At 35.1% G+C, this 21,077-nt stretch overlaps 1 protein-coding gene across 4 annotated transcripts in view; it reads left to right on the forward strand.

Annotated features, from left to right (window-relative positions):
• FGF12 (fibroblast growth factor 12) overlaps nucleotides 1-21,077 on the forward strand; it is a 524,631-nt gene that overhangs the window by 464,053 nt on the left and 39,501 nt on the right. The gene's annotated exons all lie outside the window — the stretch shown is intronic.

Genomic DNA, 21,077 nt, shown 5'->3' on the forward strand with positions numbered 1-21,077 from the left:
TATATACACACACACATACACATATATATGTATGTATATATATTTATATATAATGGATATATAGACATATGGGTATATATATATATATATAGGCATATATACAATGCATACATATATATGGATATATATATATATATATATATATATATATATATATATAGGATACATATATGTTATATATGTGTGCATCTGTGTCCATGTGTATTTATAGTTTTGTCTATGTATGTTGTCATTATTTAGTTACTTGATGCAATTGGCTAAAATACTAAGTAAATACAACCAAAGAAAAGTGAACAAATGTTTTGATAGAAGTCATGAAAGATAGTCATTATCTGAGTTTTGTTTGCTGGCATGTCAGCTAGAACTTTTCAAAGCACAGTCCAACTTTTCTTTCGTTTGAAAATTTGTACAGGGCAGATTTCTAAAAGTTTTGTGTTTTTCCTAAAAAATATTGTTGAAATAGAAAATAAAATCCTCCTTAAAAAGTATATATGAGGCCAGCTCTGGAAACCTGTGCCAGGTCTCACTTACCTTATATAACTGAGTAGAAAGTGTGGTGACTTTTTTCATGCAAGAGGGAGCTGGTTTAGCTTTTGAGTCCACAAGGAAATGATGGAGACGGGAATTCCATTTACCTCCTATTGTTAAAGACAATGAAAAGCAAAATAGGAAGGATCTGACCTGACAAAGAATAACCTTTATTACCTTCATGGAGCTGTGAGAGCAGAAGACCTGATGTGAAGTTGTCCAATTTTTGAGATGCTTAGGTTAGCAGTAATTTGGAAAGGGTTTATAGCACCTCAGACAAGAGAAATGGGAACCTGAAAGAACAGAAATCAGGGCAGAGAAATAACTGATTTTATGTCCAAAGTTTGTAATTCTTTTCTCAGAAAAACATGGAGGTAATTTCCTGCTGCTGTCTTTTTAAGGATGGTTGGGGAACTGGTTTGGAAGGCTAGAGTGACTCATCAAAAGACAGTCACTTGTTCTGAAGGGTCTGAGGCAGGTCTGCTCTGCATTGGTGCCTCAGAACAGTCCCATTTTGGTTGAGACCATAGCTACTCTTTATACCATTAGGGATTCAGGTTCATCTTCACAGATAGAGTCAAAAAGAATGAGAAAGAGAGCATGCATAAGTGTCAGGGATGCTGAGAAATAATGAGCAAAATAGTCATTGAAAGGATGCCCATATAAACAAATGTAATGGTGCCAAGAAAGAATTGAGAGGAATGGGTATCTGACAGGTCTCTGAATGATAATAAAGGGGGTTGGAACCTTTGAGGACTATTATCTACATATCTCTGTCTTTTTAATCCCACAATCCATTAAAAAATCTTTTCAGAATAAAAAATAAAGATAAACAAGATAGACAACTTTCCTATGTCAACATCAATACATGTGTATATGTACATGCCTGCCTGTACACACACACACACACACACACACACACACACACACATCTATGTAGGTGCACAGATGTACCCATAACTTCCCAGTCTACTTTGGGAGGAACTCTCACCACTTGGAAATCTTCCCTATCAGTCAGCCTAAATCTCCCTTCACATTGTCCACTTATTGCTTACAGTTCCACTATTTCAATTTTTTAAAAAAGAGATAATTTAAATTCCTCTTCTACATGTTGGGTAAGTTAATTCACTCAGTATTAATAAGTGAATTCATGAAGACTGATATATGGCCTAGCACATGAATGTCAGCATCTGGCACAAATGGCAAACTCTCAAATGAGATACTACTGGCTGGATTGCCCTTTTCTATGATAGGATGCAGCCTGCATGGATTCCTTCTTCTTCCCTTCTTTTAATGATCTGTTTTCATCCTAGATAACTTTGCTTCTGGACTGGAAGAACCTCCCCCTGCCATGTCATTGATCATATCCTGATTGGTTTATTCAGTCTTACTATCTGCCACAGTATTTCTAATATCTAAGGAGGAATCAATGCTTCCTCACAGGAACATCTTTCTTTTTTCCTTCTTTGACGTACTTGGATGCATTAAGATTCTTAGTGTGCTCCATTGAAATGGTTAAGGGCACTGATTCTAGGATACAAAGTTTAGCAATTATATCTTTCTCTGTTGCATGGTCACAGTATCATTCATCTAGCAATATATGTTAAATAATTGACTATGGCTAAGCAACCAAAAGCATCCCATTCAGAGGGACCATGGCCAAATACAATGGAAGACAATCCAAAGGAGCCAAACTATTGTATTTCGGTGATTTTGCTTCTTACAGATGCAGCTTCTGTTCTCTCATTTGCTAAGAGACTGCTCTGAAGGAATCCAATTCCAAAGTCCAATACCTAGGATTTTTAGATGACAGGTTCTGAGGATATACAAGGTTTCTCCATGGAAAAGGGCTTCATGCCCTAGTTCTATTTTCAATGCACTGACTAACAGATCTCTTTGGCTAGAAGACAAGATTAGAGACACCTATTCCAAGAGAAGAGCCTTATAGTTGGGTAAACTCTGGGTTTTCTCCTTAGGAACAAATTTTCTGGGCCTCAGTAACTCGAGAGTTACATTGGAAAGCAGGGGGAAAGAAGAATGACAGAATGCTTCATATCTTTGCCAATAGGACAAGAAGCTGAGTTTTTAGAGCTCCATTTTTGCCACACTTGCCACGTTGATTAAGTATTGACATATAATGCACTAGAAATGCAACATGGGACTTCTGGAACATCTGCATGTTCATATATTTGGTGATCCATGTTGATCCATGCCTTACAGAGTCCCTTTAGAGCAGCTACATTCTCAGTCTTCATTTCAGGTACATTATTTCCAGAAAAATCTCATCAGACAGGTAAATGACACCATTCACATCACAGCATAAGACTTTACTTTTGAACAAGAACAAAATAGCCTCATCCCCCTCCCCTTTATTTTTGTGATTTATCAGATGATAGCTTTAGTGTTGGCAGGGACCTGAAAAGTTGGTAATAGACATATTCTTTTTACAGATGAGAAAACTGAGCACTGGATAGGCTAATTAACTTCTTCAGAGCCAAAGAGCACAGCTGAAGTAGGATCAGAATGCAGGTTTTGGTGACTCCAAGATCAAAACTCCAACTGCCACAGCACTTCTATGCTGAGAAAACATATGAACCCAAAAATTGGTTTCACCAAGTACCTTATTATAAAACCCATTATTTATGACTTCTAAATGAGAAATATAGAACAACCTTTGGGGCAAAGGGAGATCAAGGGAAGCTATTAAGTACAGCCTTTAATTCTTAAGGCACCAAGTTGGAAATGTAAACTGTGGCCTTGTCAATCATGCTTCAGGCAGTATGACTGCTTGATGCCTTTTCAGTTAGCCAAGTCTAGCAGCACAAATGGGTGGGAGTTCATTTCTCTGGGTTTGTGGGTGAGGGTAGGTTTGTGTCTTGATAGACTTTAATAGCTTTAGAGTTTTGGATTCTCCTTTGTCTCTCTTTTATCCTTTGCCACCTTGGTTCTTTATCTTAAACACTGGGAAGGCTCCCATGATCCCCCTAGTGGTAGGTTTCCTATGAGTGTCCCATCCCTTGCTAAGTTACCATGTATTTGTTTATTATGATGTTTGCTAACAATAAAATGTCAGGTCACTGAGGAATGAGTTTATCTTCATATCTATAATACTTGATGCACACATTTGTTGCTAATAAATGTCCATAGAATTGAAGATAGTAACGTGACTGATTTCCAGGAAGTTAACTGAATATTTGTGACCCCTTCCCTAGAAGATACCTTGGAATGCTTAGCAGTTATGGTGGTGATACTACTATTACCCCAAATATTTTGAAATTCCTAATAGTATGAATCCAACTTTCCCTCGTTTAATATCCAAATAATGTGCTTCTAGATCTAGAACGCAGCATTTTGGGTACCAGTGCCCATCAATCTAGGGTAATTGTTTGTAGTCCTTAAAGGGGCACTCTCTGTTACTGAATTTAAAAAAAAAATAAACAGATCCCTGAAGACTTTTTTAGTCTTACTTTACATGTATACCCTATCTCAGATACAGCATTGATGCTGCTACACATCATTAATCAACATGAGAGTTTTAAGGTTGGGTTTGTTCTGATTTTCCCTACTTGTGTAATAGATTTGCTGATCCTTGGACACATTCTTGCCCAGTTCTCTTTTGACCTTGGACACATTTTATGCAGTAAGGCTGGTAAAGTGAAGTATGAAGTGTGTGGCCACAGGACTGGCTAAAGTGAATAGACCTGCATGGAGAATGGAACCTATAACCTGGGCAACATCAGCACAGATTTCTAACACTTTGAGAGGATACCACTGATTTATTGACCCTCCAGCCTATTACAAGGACTATTTCTTGATATTCAATTTTATGTATCCAATTCCCCCTATTCAACAGTCTCTAGTCATTATCCATGTAATATTAAAGCACTAATGGGGTCTAAAGGTAGAACCCTGGTTGTCACATTTGTCTTGTGCCACTTGTTATCTGGATGACTAGGATAAAGTTTTTCAATTTCTATAAGGTTTACTCACAGAATCCCAAAGTTATAGACATATTAAGTCACCTAATATCTTATCTAATTTCTGTATGGATAAAAAACACTTGCCACTTCACACTTGAGAAATGATTATACAGATGTATAAAGGACCAACTCTTCTGAAGATAAACAGTTCCACTTTTGGACAGCTCCCATTATTGTGAGATGTCTTCTGCAAACTCAACTTAATTTGGCTTCTCTACAACATCTACCCATTTCTCTAGTGAAGACTGCTTGAGCCAAGTGAAAAAGAGCATTCTTTGTGTTCATCAAGTGTCTGCACATCCTTTAATCTTCTAGATTTCTAAAAATCTTAGTGACTAAATTCTGTATAAGCCTCAGAAGCCAACTCTCCTTTTTTATCCTCATTCAAATAATCTGGATTTCTTTCTTTAGAATTTCATTCTTGAGAGCTTTCCATCTTTTCTGGGTTAGTCTTTCTTGCAGAATTTTAGGCAATGAAGTCATTGGTACCCTTTCTGTGAACATTTTGAAGTCTTCTCTCCCAGAACATAGGGTTTATATAAAGCGATGCCCATCTTTTGCTGTACTTTATCATAAATCCTCCAGAGAGAATGGTCCCTTCTGCTCCTCCAACCCACACCAGGTTTCCATTTCTACTTTTAGCAATCAATCCATGCTCACTGGTCAAAATCAAATCTATTTTATCCAGAACTCTCATTGTTCTTTTTATATTTTGAAAACTGTTATGAGAATTAAGCCAAATCAAGACTCCATTGGCTGGTCTGTGCTATTGGTGAATAGCCAAATTTTGTTCTGTATCTGTAGTTGAATATTATTAGACCAGAAAAAATGATGAAATGGGAAATTTCAAAGGAAATTGGGAAGATATGATACAGAGTGAAGTGAATAGAACTGGGACAACAATTTATACATTGATAATATTAGAGAAAAAAAAACAACTTTGAAAGTTTTTAGAAAACTGAGCAATCCAATGATAAATCATGAGTTCAAAAGGAAGAAAAAATAAATGTGCTGCTGACATCATGACAGAAAGTTGATGAACAGAAATGCAGGCATGCATTTTGAACATAGCTAATGTGGGACTATGTTTTATAACACTGTGCTGCTATGTAATGGGAGATTTAGCACATAGCATGTAATTAATAAATTCTAATTTATTTTTTTCTAGCACTGATATACTTGTGATACATGTATCTGTCTGTCATATATGTACAAACACATATGTGTATACACATACGCACACACACACACACACACATTATATATATATATATATGTATGTATTTTGGAAATGCAATTTTTATTTTTCAATTAAATATAATAGAAGTTCCAACCTATTTCATTTCCCTCACTGATTGTTCTTTAATCTAAACTCTTCAAACTTTAGCTGTACATTTTTCAGTCCTCCCCCCACCTTCAAAGCTAATGATCTCTAAAGGAACATTTCTGTGCAGCAGAGCGTTTGCTATTTAAAGGAACACTGGAGTCCTGCAGTGAATCCTTTTGTAAAGTAAAGAACTTTCAAGCGATGCAGTAATTACCCCTAATTTATCTGTCCTGAAAGGTTGGGTTTTGGGATTCTGAGCTTTTTTGAGAGTGGCTTACACCTGTGTTGACAAAAAAATAGTGTTTTTTTCCCCTTTTCTATAGAGATACAAGCAACATGAGGGCTTCAGTTTATACCTAAAGAAAGATTTTGGCTTGGTGAAGCTATGACTGCCCCCAATATATTTGGACATAAAGAACTTTAAGCTCAGAACTTTCTTCCCTATTATCAGTAAAGAAATATTTATTAAGCGATTATTATGTGCCAGGCACTGTGTTTTGTGCTGGGGATACGAAGAGACAACAGTCCCTGATCTCTAGGAACTTATCATCTAATGATCCATTCAACAATTCAGAGCATGATAATATTTTGTGAAAGTTTCTGTTCTTTTCCCTGAGCAGTGTCACAACTTAGGAGGTGAGTGGGACAGTGGATGGACAAGTGCTATCCAGGGATATATTTCCTCCCTACTCCTTAATCCATCCCCAATCCTTCATGGTCATCACTTACTTAGCTTCCCAACCTTTCTCATCAGGTGTGGTGGATAGGGACATTAACTCGGAATCAGGAAAAACCTGAGTTTACATTCACTTTTATGTACTAAGTGAACCTAGAAATGTAACAATCTCTTGATTACTTAATATCCTCATCTGTGAAATGAGTCCAAAGACTCTGACTCAATGGTCTTTATATTCTCCTTCAGCTCAGATTCAATGATCTAGTTTCTTCTCTTCCCCGATACAGAATAGCAAGTGGGAGCTGTATAAACAAGACAGGCAAATGATAACAGGGAACTCTGAACATCTTTGTTGTTAAGGACTTTCACTGAAGCACATTTTGAAGCTTCTGAAATTTCCTTCTCACTTGTTTTTTTCTGTGATTTTCTGCTTCTGTATATATGACACCACAGTGTCTGGCTGGTAGAAGTACTGATGACTTTGATAAAACTACCTAACTCTTGTCATATTTTGGTATAAATATTTTATCGTGTATCAAATCCTAAGATTGCTTTTCTGGATTTTAATACTCTACTTGTATTTTTCTCTTACCTGGCTCTCTTTCTTCATTTTAAATTACTCACAATCTTTTCTTGTCATGAATATCATAATCAATACTAATGATGCGATTTTCTGCAAATAACTTGTGCAAATATGTTTCACCAACTTTATAGTGCTATACAAATGTTTGATATTGTTATGATTGTTAATGATTTTTATTTATGTATTATATAATTCTTGTAAAATGCAACCTATTAGCATTTCAAATGCATTACAGAGTAACTCCACTAGAGAGGCAGATGACATTTTGAGGTGGACTTAATTTCTTGTTATTTTTGATATCCAGATGTGCAAATGATTGAAAATGCTTTTCTTCATCAGTCAATTTTTTTTTTTTTGGAGGAGACATGGTTAAGAAAAGTGATTAAACTGGGACAAGAGAAACAACAAGGTCAAAGAACAGAAAGGGTATTAAAAATGGCTGAGACTTGCCCAGAGCCATTCAGCTAATAAGTGTCTGAGGCTGGATTTGAATTCATCTTCCTAATTCCAGGTTTGTGTTCTAGGTGTTGTGCTATCTAGCTACTCTAATATTAGAGGTGCTTGTCTTCCCTTAACACCTCTGGAGAGTTTGTCACTGTCTCTTCTTCCTTATTTATTCTGCACCTTGTCCTAAGAAGGGGATGATGTGATATAGTGGAAAGGTCTCCTTTATTTGTTTTTTTTTTTCTCCTCACTTTGTTTCTCAGCTCATTTTTTCTCTAGGTGCTCAATTCAGTTAACTTCATTCTCCCAACTTTCCTTGATGTGATCCATTTTTGACCTTTTCCCAGTTTTTACTGCCATGTCCTCTTCCACCAGCACATTCTATTCAAAGCCATTGATGTTACACAGTTCTTTTCCTTATTTTTCATGCCATTCACCATGGAATCACGGAGCCTGTATTACTTTGGTCGTCCAAGTTTCAACTAAGTGTTTGTGCTTTTTTTGAGTAAATACTCCTAGAATTTGGTATATCACCTATTAATGATTCTGATGCTATAAATGTCATGCAGGGAGGAACATAATATTCTTATTTTATCTCTTAACCATTGCTCAAATAACACTATATCATATATAATACTTCCAGGAAGTTTCATGTAAATGGCTTTTCAAACTATTTATGTTCATATCCTTCTTGGTTCTGCTTCTCTGAGTCATCCCCCTTTGCACTCTCAAGATGCCTTTATTCTTGTGTACTCTTTGTATTGCTGAGCGACTCCCGAGAATGACCATTAAGAAAGTACTCCATTTATCCATGTTCACTTTTGTTCTGGCTCTTCTCCTGAAACTCTGGACTTTTCCATTCCACTCTTCTACCTCCCTTTTGTATGATAGCCTCCTTCCTTCCCTTTCATCTATCTATACAGTAGACTGATTCTGCTTGAAATGGTTTCTCATGTCCCTTGAGGGCCAAAAGTTTCTTTTCTAATCAAGAATCAAAACTTTGGAAAAAGTGATTTCCCCACTGACTGTTAAATAGCAATTTGAGTTGGAAAACAAAGATTTCATGATAAAATGGATAAGGAAAGTGCTGGATCTAGCATCTGTTCACAGACAGGGAAGCCTGCTTTCAAAATGATCATGCTTCCGGCATTGTTGGGTCCCCATTAATTGATGTGTTGAGAATGATCTCCTTTCAACTGAACATCTTCTGATTTTAGCATTATTAGGGAACGGAAATTAATGAGGAGCTAGTGTGCATATGACGATAAAGAATTCTCATTGTTATTCCTAGGTTATAAAACATAAGCAAGTGTCACTGCCTTTCTGATGGATCTGTTTAGTTTATGCTGTTTCCTGTCTTAGGGAAACAGACCTTTCATTCAAAGTCAATAGATTTGGCAATCTCCCTGGATGCCCCTGGATGCCCCTATGTCTGATGGGCCTTTAATGTGTGATCCCTACTGGGTCATCAGCCAGGAAAAGACCCTTCAATTCATCTGCATTTTGAAGGTTTTATTGTTGAATTCTCAAGCTTCAGAAGATTTGGGGAAATCACATCCATCTTCTCTGGATTCAGATAGGAGAGAGGCAGCAGTTAAGTTCAAGTAAACAGCCAGATTATCTTTTCCATTCTTTTTCAACTTGACAATGCACATCATCCATTTCTGCTTTTAATGATTCCCTCCTAGTCTCAGCTGACATCACAGACCTTCATTTTCAGGCTCCATGTCTTGAATCTATAGCCAAGGAGTAAGGAGATGAGTTGTGTATAAAGTTGTCAAAACATGCTCTGCAAGGAAGCTGATATAGACATCACAGCACAGTCCAGTGTTCACAGGAACGCTGCACTTTTGAGAGGAAGATCACTGCTTTAGCAGTACCTTTTGATGCTTGAGATGCTAACTATGCTTTAAGGAACAGTATCTCCTCTCTTAAGTAAGAAGTCATTAAATGGAACACAATGGATGAAAAGCAAAACAACTGAAATAACAGGTTCGATCTATTCCTTGGCACATATGTGTGTGTGGGATAGGTTGTAGAGAAAGCGTAGATCAATCAACAACCAGGGAAAACTTAAGTCTTGTACCATTGAGTCAAAATGAAGTATGGGTACAGAAATGAGAACACAAAGAAAATAAATCAAAGCAGATGATAATCAGGAAGCTGTTTGCTCCCCAATTTGCAGAACAGCCAGCCAAAGAAAGAAAAAACAGTGAGCCACATTCAGTTTGTCACCATCTACCACTGTTATTTCTTTTTGGTATATGTTCATTATTTCAGATATGGAGGATTTGGGAAAGCCAAAAAGTATCCTCACCCAAAGCATCTGTTTAATTAATGTCTGTGAAAATAACAGCTAGTCAACAATATTAATAGCACTTGTCTCCAATATGCAATATTATCTGTCTTAATAGTAATGTACAAGTTAGTTGTGTGGGTTAAATTAATTAGAACTTAAACATTCTTTAGAGAAAATGAGTAGATGACCTTATAAACCTATAAGTAAATTTGATATTTCCAAACTTTTGAGGGTTGGGAGTTGTCAAAAGATATTTTTATTTAAATGGTCATCAATATCTTTCATCTTCCATCTCTAACTCTTTTTTTTTTTCACATTTCCCTTTTCTCCTCACAAATATATTAATGTCTCCTTTGGGTACAAGATACCTTCTATTAACCCCTCAAAGTCACAAGAATAATAGATTGCTCCTACTTTTCATTGCTAAGCTCTTAAGAAGAATTATCTACAATTGCTTTCTTCATTTATCACCATCCTTCACCCTTCTGTCTCTACCTCCTTCAAGTATCATTTGGCTGAAACTTCCTCTGCTAAAGTTATCAATGATCCCTTAATTTGAAAATTATTGTGCAATCAATGGTCAAAGCTATTGGTTTTTATGTGTTCCCAATCCTTTTTGACCTATGTGCAGCATATGACTGGTAATTTACTCCCTTTACCCTGCATAAATCAATGGTCTGCTTCCATCCAATTAGCTTATATGTCCAATAAAAGTACTCACCCATTTCCTTCCCTCTCTTACCCTGTGGTTTTTATTATGTTTCCCTTCAAGAATATATCCAGGTCTAATCTTTTCTTCTGAGTTCTAGTCCCATATTTCTATATATTTAGACAATTTCAATAGATGCCATGTAAACACCCCAAAGTCAGTTTATGACAAAATTGCCTATGTTTATTTATTTGTGTTTATTGATTAATTGAATAACTACTTCAGTTACATTTTGGTCAACATGATTTATCCTCATCCACATCCACTTTGATTTTTTTTTCAGTACAAATGTCAGTTGATGTCTTTTGAGTGTCTCTGAGCCAATGTAATGCTCAGGAACTCAGTGTCTTCTATGAAATGCTAGCTTTAATCAGGAGCATTCCTATTTTATATATTTACTAAAAGTGAACTTTTTCAACAACAATGAATGCTATATAGACATATTAACTGGTTGAAGATTGTATGATTGTATGTCTGAATTTTGGACAGCTAACACCAGTTTGAAAATTAACTCAATGCCTTCACACTTCACACAGATAATGGATTTTGAAAACATGACTTTTTTGTTTGGAAAGTTTAACTCCATAAAATTCCTGGACTTAGCCAAGTCTCTCTATATATGTGTTCCTGTACTGTACTGTATGTATAATTCTATTTTTTTTTTGTTTTAAAGTAAATGAGAGACTCCAACTTAATGGAGAGAGTCCCCAGAGAAGCAGAATTGGGAAGAATGAAAATAGAAACTAATTATTGGGGAAGAGGGGAAACAATGTATATTTTCTAGACTGTTTGTTATAACTTGATGGTGGCAGAGAACTGGGCATTGCAGGGATGTCCATTGTTTGAGAATGATTGAGCACTTTTTGATGTATGATTATGGAATACTATTGAGCTGTAAAAAGGGATCTCAGCAGGAGGGAGTAGGTGGAGCCAGGAGAATATTGTGTATAGTAACAGCAATATTGTTTTGAGATCAACTATAAATGAATAAGTTATTTTCACTGTTATACCAAAATTAACTGTAAAAAAAATATGAAGAAAGATGCTATCTTTGTTTAGAGAAGTAATTCACAAATAGAAGAATGTGTAGAATAATTTTACATATATAGAAATATATATAGGTACATACACGCATACTTACATACACACATACACACACAACTATTTGTGTCTAATGGTAACCATCTCTAGAATGGGGGGTGAGGAAGGGAAGGGGTAAAGAAGTGTGCACATTTTTGTGATACATTTGAAAGAAATAGCAAGTTGTATATAATTAATTTGAAGTTATTTTTTAAATGTATTTTAATGGCAATGCTTATTTTATTACTTAAATTAAAAATAAAATTAAAAGAATAAATATAAATATACCTAGTTTGTTAAACAGCATGATCCTCTAACAGCAGAGTTTTTTTAAACTTCATTTTCCCTAGAAATTTTTCCAATGACTGAGCTGTGAATTTCTTTGACTACTGAATGCTTATTACAGGAACTTTTGTTGTTGTTGTTGTTGTGGCATAGCGTGCTTGGCTATGTTTTTGCCAATTTTTAGTTACTGATTTCATTGAAGTCATTATTACCCATCTGAATGAAAATTCTAATCACCATTTAGTCTTTAGTAATAGAATAGGGTTAAGGACTTAGGTGTTTTTCCTCTCATAGATAACACACCTGGATGATGGACTGCTTTTTTCAACCTCACATTCCTGGCAAGGAAGAGGTCAAACTCAAGAGCTTAGTACACACACGAATACTTTTTGCACATTAAAATTGTACTGTGACCCTTTCTTATTTATTTATTTATTTTCCAAAAACATTCAGTGCTTTATCCACTATGAAGGCTAATTTTCTACATATTAAGACAACACAGTTAAGTAGCTGAAGCAGAGTAAATAATTGGGATTCAAACCATTATGTCTGTATCTAGAACCTGCCCCCTTTTCCTATACCATCTCATCTCTTCTCATTCTGTTACTACTTGTCCTCCTGCATAACACAGTTTCTATTGCTCCTTCCTAATCTCTATTTCAGACCTGAGTCAGGATTGACCACATAGAATACTTTCCCACTAAACAAATTGAATTCCCACTAGAGTAAATTAAAGTCAAGAACTTGGGGGAGTGATGGGAGTACTTGGCACAAATATACTTATGCCATTTCTCTGCATATTACTGATTGTTTCTTTTCAACAAAATCTGAAAAATAAGATTAACAAGTGTTTAGCTTGCATCAATTTCTATTCCTCAACATCTGAATTTGAGTTCATTTCAAATTCCTAAAGAATGATTTATTGCTATAGCCCCCACCCAAGAATGGATATCATATAATTATATATTCTTGGTTTCAAAGACTATGGACAAAATGTGAAAAACTCGGTTTTTGAGGATTATCCCCTATCTGTATATGTCCATCTAGACAGATGCTCAAATGTTTGGCACACAGATAAAACAGTAGACTATTGGCTACATTATTTACTCTACCCTTCCAAAATTGACATTATATAGACAGCTAAGATATATACCTGACATTTCTGAAAGAGGATTGTATTTGTGTGTGTGTGTCAGAACACACAGAGCATCTACAGCATTATATCATTTACCTAACAATGTGTGGATTTCAAAAGAAAAAATTGATATTTCTGAAACTAAGGAAGTTGATAATTATTTTAGGACATTAATTTGCTCTCAAATACTTAAATGTATTTGTGATCTAATCTGTGACTATAGCTTCCAAAGAGATTATGATCTAAATATTCCTGTCCATTTTGTGTACTCTTATCCATGTGGTGCCATTAGTTTGCTAATGGTTTGTTTTATCTGTTGTGGGAAAATACAATTTTAAAAGAAAAAAAAAGAATCCTCAGACTGTGGAAAAGTTGGCATAAACATTATAGGTTAGTATAACCATTAGATGAAGCAATATAATATTCTTAACAAATGATCAAGGATAACAGATTTTGAGTAAGAAGGGATCTTAGAGATCATTGAATCCAATCTCATCATCTGAAGATTAACATCAAGATAAACATCATGATCAAATATAACATCCTACCCACCTCCCAAGCCTGCTTCCCTATCGTTGTTGAGGATACCATCATCCTACAGCCACAATCTAATCGTCATCTTTCATTTCTTATTCTTCCTTACCCCACATACTCAATATATTAAGTTATTTTTCCACCTTCACAACATTGTTATATAGACTCTCTTTACTCCTCTCTCTAACCACAACCCTATTTCAAGTCTCCATTAATTTTCACTTGAATTACTACAACAAATATCTGAATGGTTTTCTTGACTCATGTCTCTCTCCACTCCAACCATCCTCCCTCACCTTTTTCTACCACACAGTCACCCTTTAAATACTTTCCATCTCACTAAAACAATCTAAATTTGAAGCTATACATATATACACACACAATGGAAGCATTGTTTCCTCATTTACCTTCCATATACTGATCTTTTTCCTTCCAATTTTATAATTGACTTGGATAAAAGCATTAGTACTATGATTATCTAATCTTCATTTAGAATAATGTTGAGAGACACATACCACATAGAATAATAGAATTAGGATCCAACAAATTATCTGGAGAATCTGAAGAGTAAAGTGGAATCTAATAAGGTGAAACTTAATAGACAGAAATATAAAGCTTGGGCTTAAAAAATTAACCAAAATTTCAAAGCAAGGGAAACATGGTTAAATGATAATTTGCTCCCAAAGGGGGATGTCTTAGTGGTGTGTTAGTTCTAATTGATTCAGCATTATGATGTTATGGCCTAGAAATCTAATAAGATCTTAGTCTATATGAAGGATAATGACAAGAAGCATCATGGGATTTTAGGCTCCATATGAGAAGATATCTTAAATACTATCCAGTAAAACACTCTTATTTCATTGTGTAAGAAACTGAGGCCCAGATATCGTGAATATTTGGATTCATGAAATAAGAAGTGATTATTTTCTTTTCAGAAAAACTCCAATTAAATTTTATTTAAATAGTTATATTTTCAGGTGCATTTAAAATAAGATGGAATCACAGACCATTCTTCAGTTAGTTAAAATTTTGATGAGCAACAATTAATAACTTGTATCAATTAAGTTTTAAATGGTCATTTAAGACATTTGAAAATAGTATTTTTAAAACTAATGAGATCAAGATCTTCTTTACATCACCTGGGAAAAGTCAACAAAATGATTTCTGGATCTCACATATTCAAAATTTTGTGGTAAGTGCTTCAGGAGAAATGAAGGTTTACTTAATAAGATGTTTGCCCTAATAGAACTAAAAACCCAGCAAAGAATTAGTAAAGGTACACAAAAAAGTTGAGTTGATCAATGTGGGAGACAAAGTCCATGTGCAAATGGTCATTTCAGCCTTTTGGAGCTAGTCTTTGAGCCCTACAATAAAGGATGGAGAGGGATTTGATAAATTAGTGTAAGGGTATTATTCCATGTTTAGAAAATGACAGAGACAATGGAAGGTGGTTCCACAAACATGATGTACAGGGCAGGGAAATGCCTGAGTTGGGATCTTGAATCTGGTCTTTGAATCCAAATCCAGCACTATATTTATCATGGTACTTGGCACAGAACAGATACCCTAAAAACCAATTAATTAAATAAATAAACTAGTTTTTTAAAAAAAGTGTCATGAACCAAAAAAAAAGAAAGTTCATACAAGTAGAAAATATTAAATAGAACAGGAACGACAAAATATGCTTCCTTTTTCTTCAACTTAGAGTAGGTAAGAATGTAATAGCAGAAACATTTTCCAGAATGTAATAAGACAAATAAATAAAATCCTCCAGGAAGCTGCTCAAACACTGGTCTTTGAAAAGGTCAACATTAATGAATAAAAATTATTCTATATTATACTTTTTCCTCCTCCATCTGTCTATATAATTTACGAGATATGAATTCTCAATGCTACCTTGATTGTCCCTGCCCTCTCACAAGTTTGGGTCAGTTTAATTTTTGCTTGTAATTACCCAGCTGGTTTCTCTCAAGCTCTTTCTCCAATGCATCATGCCATTCCATGGCATGTACTTTGTTTTTCTTTCTTCTTTCTTTTTTTTCAAATGTGTTTATGTGGCAATATGAAGTAATTCATAGGACTGTGTAGTAGCATCTTTAAATGGAAACTGATTCTGATTTAAGTCATTAAAATGCCTATTTATTTATCTTCAGTTACCTGAGCACATCAGTAGGCTCTATGAATGATTGTTATTAGATAATATAAGAAAAAAAATGATTTAACTTAGCTGAACTTTAAAATCAATTTTTGATATCTTGTAGTTATATATTGCCTAAATTCACTTCTCTAAGGTTCCTCTTACTCCCAGAGAACTATATCATAGAACAAATTTTGATTCTAAAGAAAAAAAGGAGAAAAATTAGCACAAGAGATCAATACAAGAAAACAAAACAAAACAGAAATAAACAAACAGAAACACCCTGACAATATATGAAATATTTTACATCTGGAGAGATTCCTGCCCCATATTCCTAAAAAGAAGTTGTTTTTTTTTTCCCCATTTGGAGAAAGAATTTAGCTCTACTGTCTTCTTTGAGGCCATGCTTATCTTCTATAATTTTTCAGCATTCATTTTCAATTGTTTGCTGGTGGCCCTTTGCATTTCCATCGTTGTAGTGATTATGTATATTATTTTCCTGTTTCTATCTACTTCACTTTGCATCATTTTACCTTAATCGATCTTTCTCAAACTGCAAGAAATTTTCAAAGATCCTAAGTTTGAAAGATCCTGTTACTGTTTGTTGATCCTCTGGATAATAATTGAGAAATGTTTTCCTAGGTAGAATTTCTGTCTCCACATGTCAGTATATTGTAGTCACATCTATTAACAAGCTTTTTCATTGAATTCTTCATAGTTATACTTCCACTATCTAATGTCAGTTCTAGCACATAGGAGCTGATTCATAAATGCTTATTAATTTCTATAGGAGAATAATAGAGTGAACTTCAAATGGTGCAAATGACATAATGCAATCAAGACTAAAATCCATGATGTCATGTAAATGGCTATTTCTATCCAGTATTGAAAGCCAGCATTTTGAGGATCCTGGAATTGTATAGCATCCCATGCACTATCGGGAAGGAATCATTTCTCACTACTGCCATGCATTATCCAATGCTGCTGACAATTAAGAGTATATAATGAACCCCAGATTACTGAAAATGCAGTGTGCAAATCTATGTGTGGCTTACAAATCCTGCAGAATCTCCAGAGAACCAGTGCTTCTTTCTGGGAGATTCCATAGGATCTAGGCTTCTGCCAAGATTGAAGTGTGATTGCTCTTTGACTGGTATTACAACCCACCTTACACTGACTAGATTCTGATATGGTTGGAGGCAAATTCATGAACCAGTCAGAAAAAATGTCATTGCAATTGAACTAAGAGATTTTTTTTTATGAATCCCCAAATGGTTTTTTATTAGAAAGAATCTTGGGGAGCATCTGGCCCAATTTCTTCACTTTTTAAGAGTTGAGCTGGGAGGCAAAATCTGGCCTGTTCTCAGGCCAGACCTTTTAGCACTGGAAACTCTGAATACAAAGAATCAGTGACATTATTACAGTATATGTTTTGTAAATTCTACTATAGGCATAGTGGGGATTTCTGCAGACTGTGGCATGTCAACTAATGCTCAGTCTCTAGCCTTATGGAGCTTAGAAACAAAAAAAGAACAATTTAGAATTTAAGACTTTTGCCCTGAGGTTGTTAGTGCATGGATCTGTCACATGAATCAGAAAGTGTGTATGGGGATAGAACTAAATTAACCCCCTTCACTTTAGGATAAGCCCATTTACTTGTCTTTTTCAATGACATCACTTAACAGATTTCCTGACTGATTTTTCTCTCTCCTCAATACTTCCCAGGTAGCACATTTTATTCTGAGAGCTCTCCTAATTAAGAAATTTTCTTATATCTATTGTAAATCTGCCTTTTGCAATTCCCACTCATCACTTCTAATTTTGCTTTCTGGGACCAAGCCGAGAAAGTCTCATTCCTTTTTTCCTAGCAACAGGTCTCCAGTGAAGGCACTTATTCTTTGTAGCATCATAATAGAGCATGAATTGGAGCTCTTTCAAAATGTTGGCAGAGGCAGGCCTAAATGATTGCAGTTTCCCCTAGACAGCTTCTAATAATTGAGAGAAAGATAACTAATGAGACTTAGCAGGGCAGCCTCCTTAAGCTCTGGGTGCCTAAGAAGAGAAAACTGAAGGCAAACTTGTAGAGGAGGAGTTGATAAGAAAGTGAAAGCCCTAAAGCCAAATGCAGACTTTTTTAAATTAAAATGAGAAAGGTAGAGTGTGTGTGTGTGTGTGTGTGTGTGTGTGTGTGTGTGTGTGTGAGAGAGAGAGAGAGAGAGAGAGAGAGAGAGAGAGAGAGAGAGAGAGAGAGAGAGAGAGATGGACATAGGGACACACAGACAGAGACAGAGACAATCAGAGAAATAGAGAAAGACAGAGAAAGAGACTGACAGACACAGATAAGGAGACAGAAAAACAGGGATGCTAAAGATGAACAAGAATTTATAAATTAGGAGATGACATCTGTGCTTCCAGAAAATCACTTTGAATGCTGAATTACGATGGATTGGAGTAGGGAGAGAGACTTGAGGCAGGCAGGTCTTTCAGCAAACCAAATGTAGTTTTTCAAGAGTAAGGGGATGTGCCAAGTTGAGAATAGTGTCAGATGAGAGAAGAGGGAAAACTCTGGTGATGTTGTAAGTTTTTGTCACAGATTGGATATAGAAGTGAGAGATAGGGTAGAGTCAAGGATAACACTTAGAAAGTAAGCCTCAAGGACTGGGAGGATGATGATGCTTTAGAGAAGTTAGGAGTGGGGGAAGCTTTAGAGGAAAAAAATAATGAGTTCAGTTTTGCATATGTTGTCTATCAGAGAGCCAATTAGAAATGTTTGGAAGGCAAATAAATATATGAGATTTGAAGTTAGTATAGAGGCTGAGTCAGGAAAGGTAAATTTGAACATCATTAATATGATGATGGTTTTTAAATTCATGGGAGTTTATGAAAATGAAGTAGTTTAAGAAGAGGGGAGGATCCAGGACAGAAACCCAAGGAACACCTGAAGGTACAAGGTTTAACCTGGATGAGTATCCAGTAAAGAAGAGAGATAAATCAAATAGGGGAAACAAAAACAAAACATAACAACAAAAGCAGGAGATAGTGATGCCCTGCAAATCTTGTTAGATGCAAAAGTGTGCCAAGGAGAACCACAGTCTTACTGTGGCTGTAGAAAGTTGAGGGAAGATGAGGACTGAGAAAAGATCATTGGATTTGGCAGTGAAGAGATTATGAGTAACTTTAGAGAGAGCGTTTTGGGCAGAATCACGAGGAGTGTGGAACCAGATCATAAGGGATTAAGAATTAATTGAAAGGTGAGAAAGTGAAGGCACTTATTAAAGCTGACCTCTTCATGTTTGATGACAAATGGACTATCTACACTTATGGCTTCAAATCAAATATTGGCAAGAATCCTAGTAATCAAAACTGAGTTTCATGTTATTTAGTGTTTACAAAGTGCTTTACATATGATATCAATCAATTAATTAGCCAAAGCATGTTTGAGGCAATAGTGTTAGTGACAAAAATTCAATGGATATAATTATTCTTATTTATGCCAGCCTTATATTCTCGAGGGAGATTCCAAAGCTTCTGGAGTCTCCCAGCAACTCTGAGTCAGGTTCTTTAGATGTTGTCATACTGCTTTTACACATGAGGAATATAGGATTCAAAGAGTTCAAGTTATTTGGCTCCTTTTCCCAACCATAATCAAATGACTGTCTTTTCTAGCTGTGTCACCTTAGCAAATCACTCAACAGTACTAACTACCATTTATTTAGTACTTTAAAGTTTACAAAGCTTTTTATATAGATTATCTCATTTGCTCTACATAATTCTGTGGAAAAATGTAGTCATTATTGGGGTATTTCAATCAAGGAAAAAATGAAGATTAGAGAGATAAAATGGTCAAACATTTAATAAGTATCTAAAGAGGATCAGGAGCATTCTTGACCACAAATCCATCAGGGGCTCCATTATGCTCTCAGTGTCTCTTAAAATATAAGGAACTTTATTTCTTCATCTGTCAAAAAACAGGGTTGAACTTCTAGCTCAATATTTTTCTACTCCTTTCTTTAGCCACAGAAAGTAGGCTCAAGGCTTGAGATTTTATGAGATTGCTTTCAATTTAAGTCTATTTTTGCTGCCACTAAATTAAAATCCATATCAAACTACTCTGTCATTGTCATTTGAAATTTCCTTTTTTTTCCAGCTTTGGCCAGTTTTCAGCTCATTTCTTTTTGATATGATTTTTAAGAGAGAGAGAGAGAGAGAGAGAGAGAGAGAGAGAGAGAGAGAGAGAGAGAGAGAGAGAGAGAGAAGAGAGAGAGAGAGAGAGAGAGAGAGAGAGAGAGAGAGAGAGAGAGAGAGAGAGAGAGATTGCACATGTATAAATGGAGAGAGAGTGGGGCAACACATCTAAGTGTATAAGAATTCATTATCCTGATTGTGAGAAATGTTGAATAAAATATACTGATTTGGTTAAAATGAAGAATACATTAGTGGCCTAATAGAAGTATAGTCTAAAATTTCTTAACTGTGCATATTTGTTCTTATATTCCCGTGCAATAGTTTTTAATGTCAATTAAAAAAATCTGTATGGGAGAATAGTACATGTGGAAAATAATTAAGGACAATAGCCTAATTAGATCCAACCTTTCACAGGGTTCAGTAGCCAAATAATGCAACATTCATTCTATAGGTTTCAAATTAGCATAAATTGCAAACTTTAGCCAGGATTCTATTAATACTAATTAATAATGCTCATATTACATATTTGTATTACACATTTAATAATTATATAAATTAATATGCACAATATTATAGATATGCATATAAAATCTGAGGGGAAACTCCAAATGTCCTTGTGGGCCTGGTCTCTCTGCTTAATCATCATACTTATTCTCTTGGGCAACTTTCATTAGGAAAAGGAGACTAATGTTTCAACTATATTAACCAATCAGGACTCAAAACTGAAATTTTATAGCAATGGATTCCATTTAGGTATAATGCAAAGGAAATAGGACTTATAGTGGGCAAACTCATTCTTAATCACTTTAGCATTATGAAGGAAATTGTCCTTTTTGAAAAAGGGTTATGAAAATGAAAGCTAGTTATGCTCTTATTCCCTTCCACTATCTTTTTCAAAATAAAGGGAGGAAATCATTCTTAAAAATGAAAAAAAAAAAGGAATGGGAAAATTGACAAGACAATCTCATTGTAATTAATCCAAAATGATTTTTATTTTCCTTTCATTTTATAACAATTGTTTTAATTAAAATAATTTAATTAAAAACCCTTAGCATTTAAAAGAACATTCCTGCATATAAAAATTGTCTCTAGTGCTAAAAATTCTTGTTTAAGAATTCTATTTCATTGCAACATTGATTGAATTTGTATTCTAATATGTATGTGATTTCTTGATA

The sequence above is a fragment of the Antechinus flavipes genome, chromosome 3, assembly GCF_016432865.1.
Source record: "Antechinus flavipes isolate AdamAnt ecotype Samford, QLD, Australia chromosome 3, AdamAnt_v2, whole genome shotgun sequence".
NCBI classification, from domain to species: domain Eukaryota; kingdom Metazoa; phylum Chordata; class Mammalia; order Dasyuromorphia; family Dasyuridae; genus Antechinus; species Antechinus flavipes.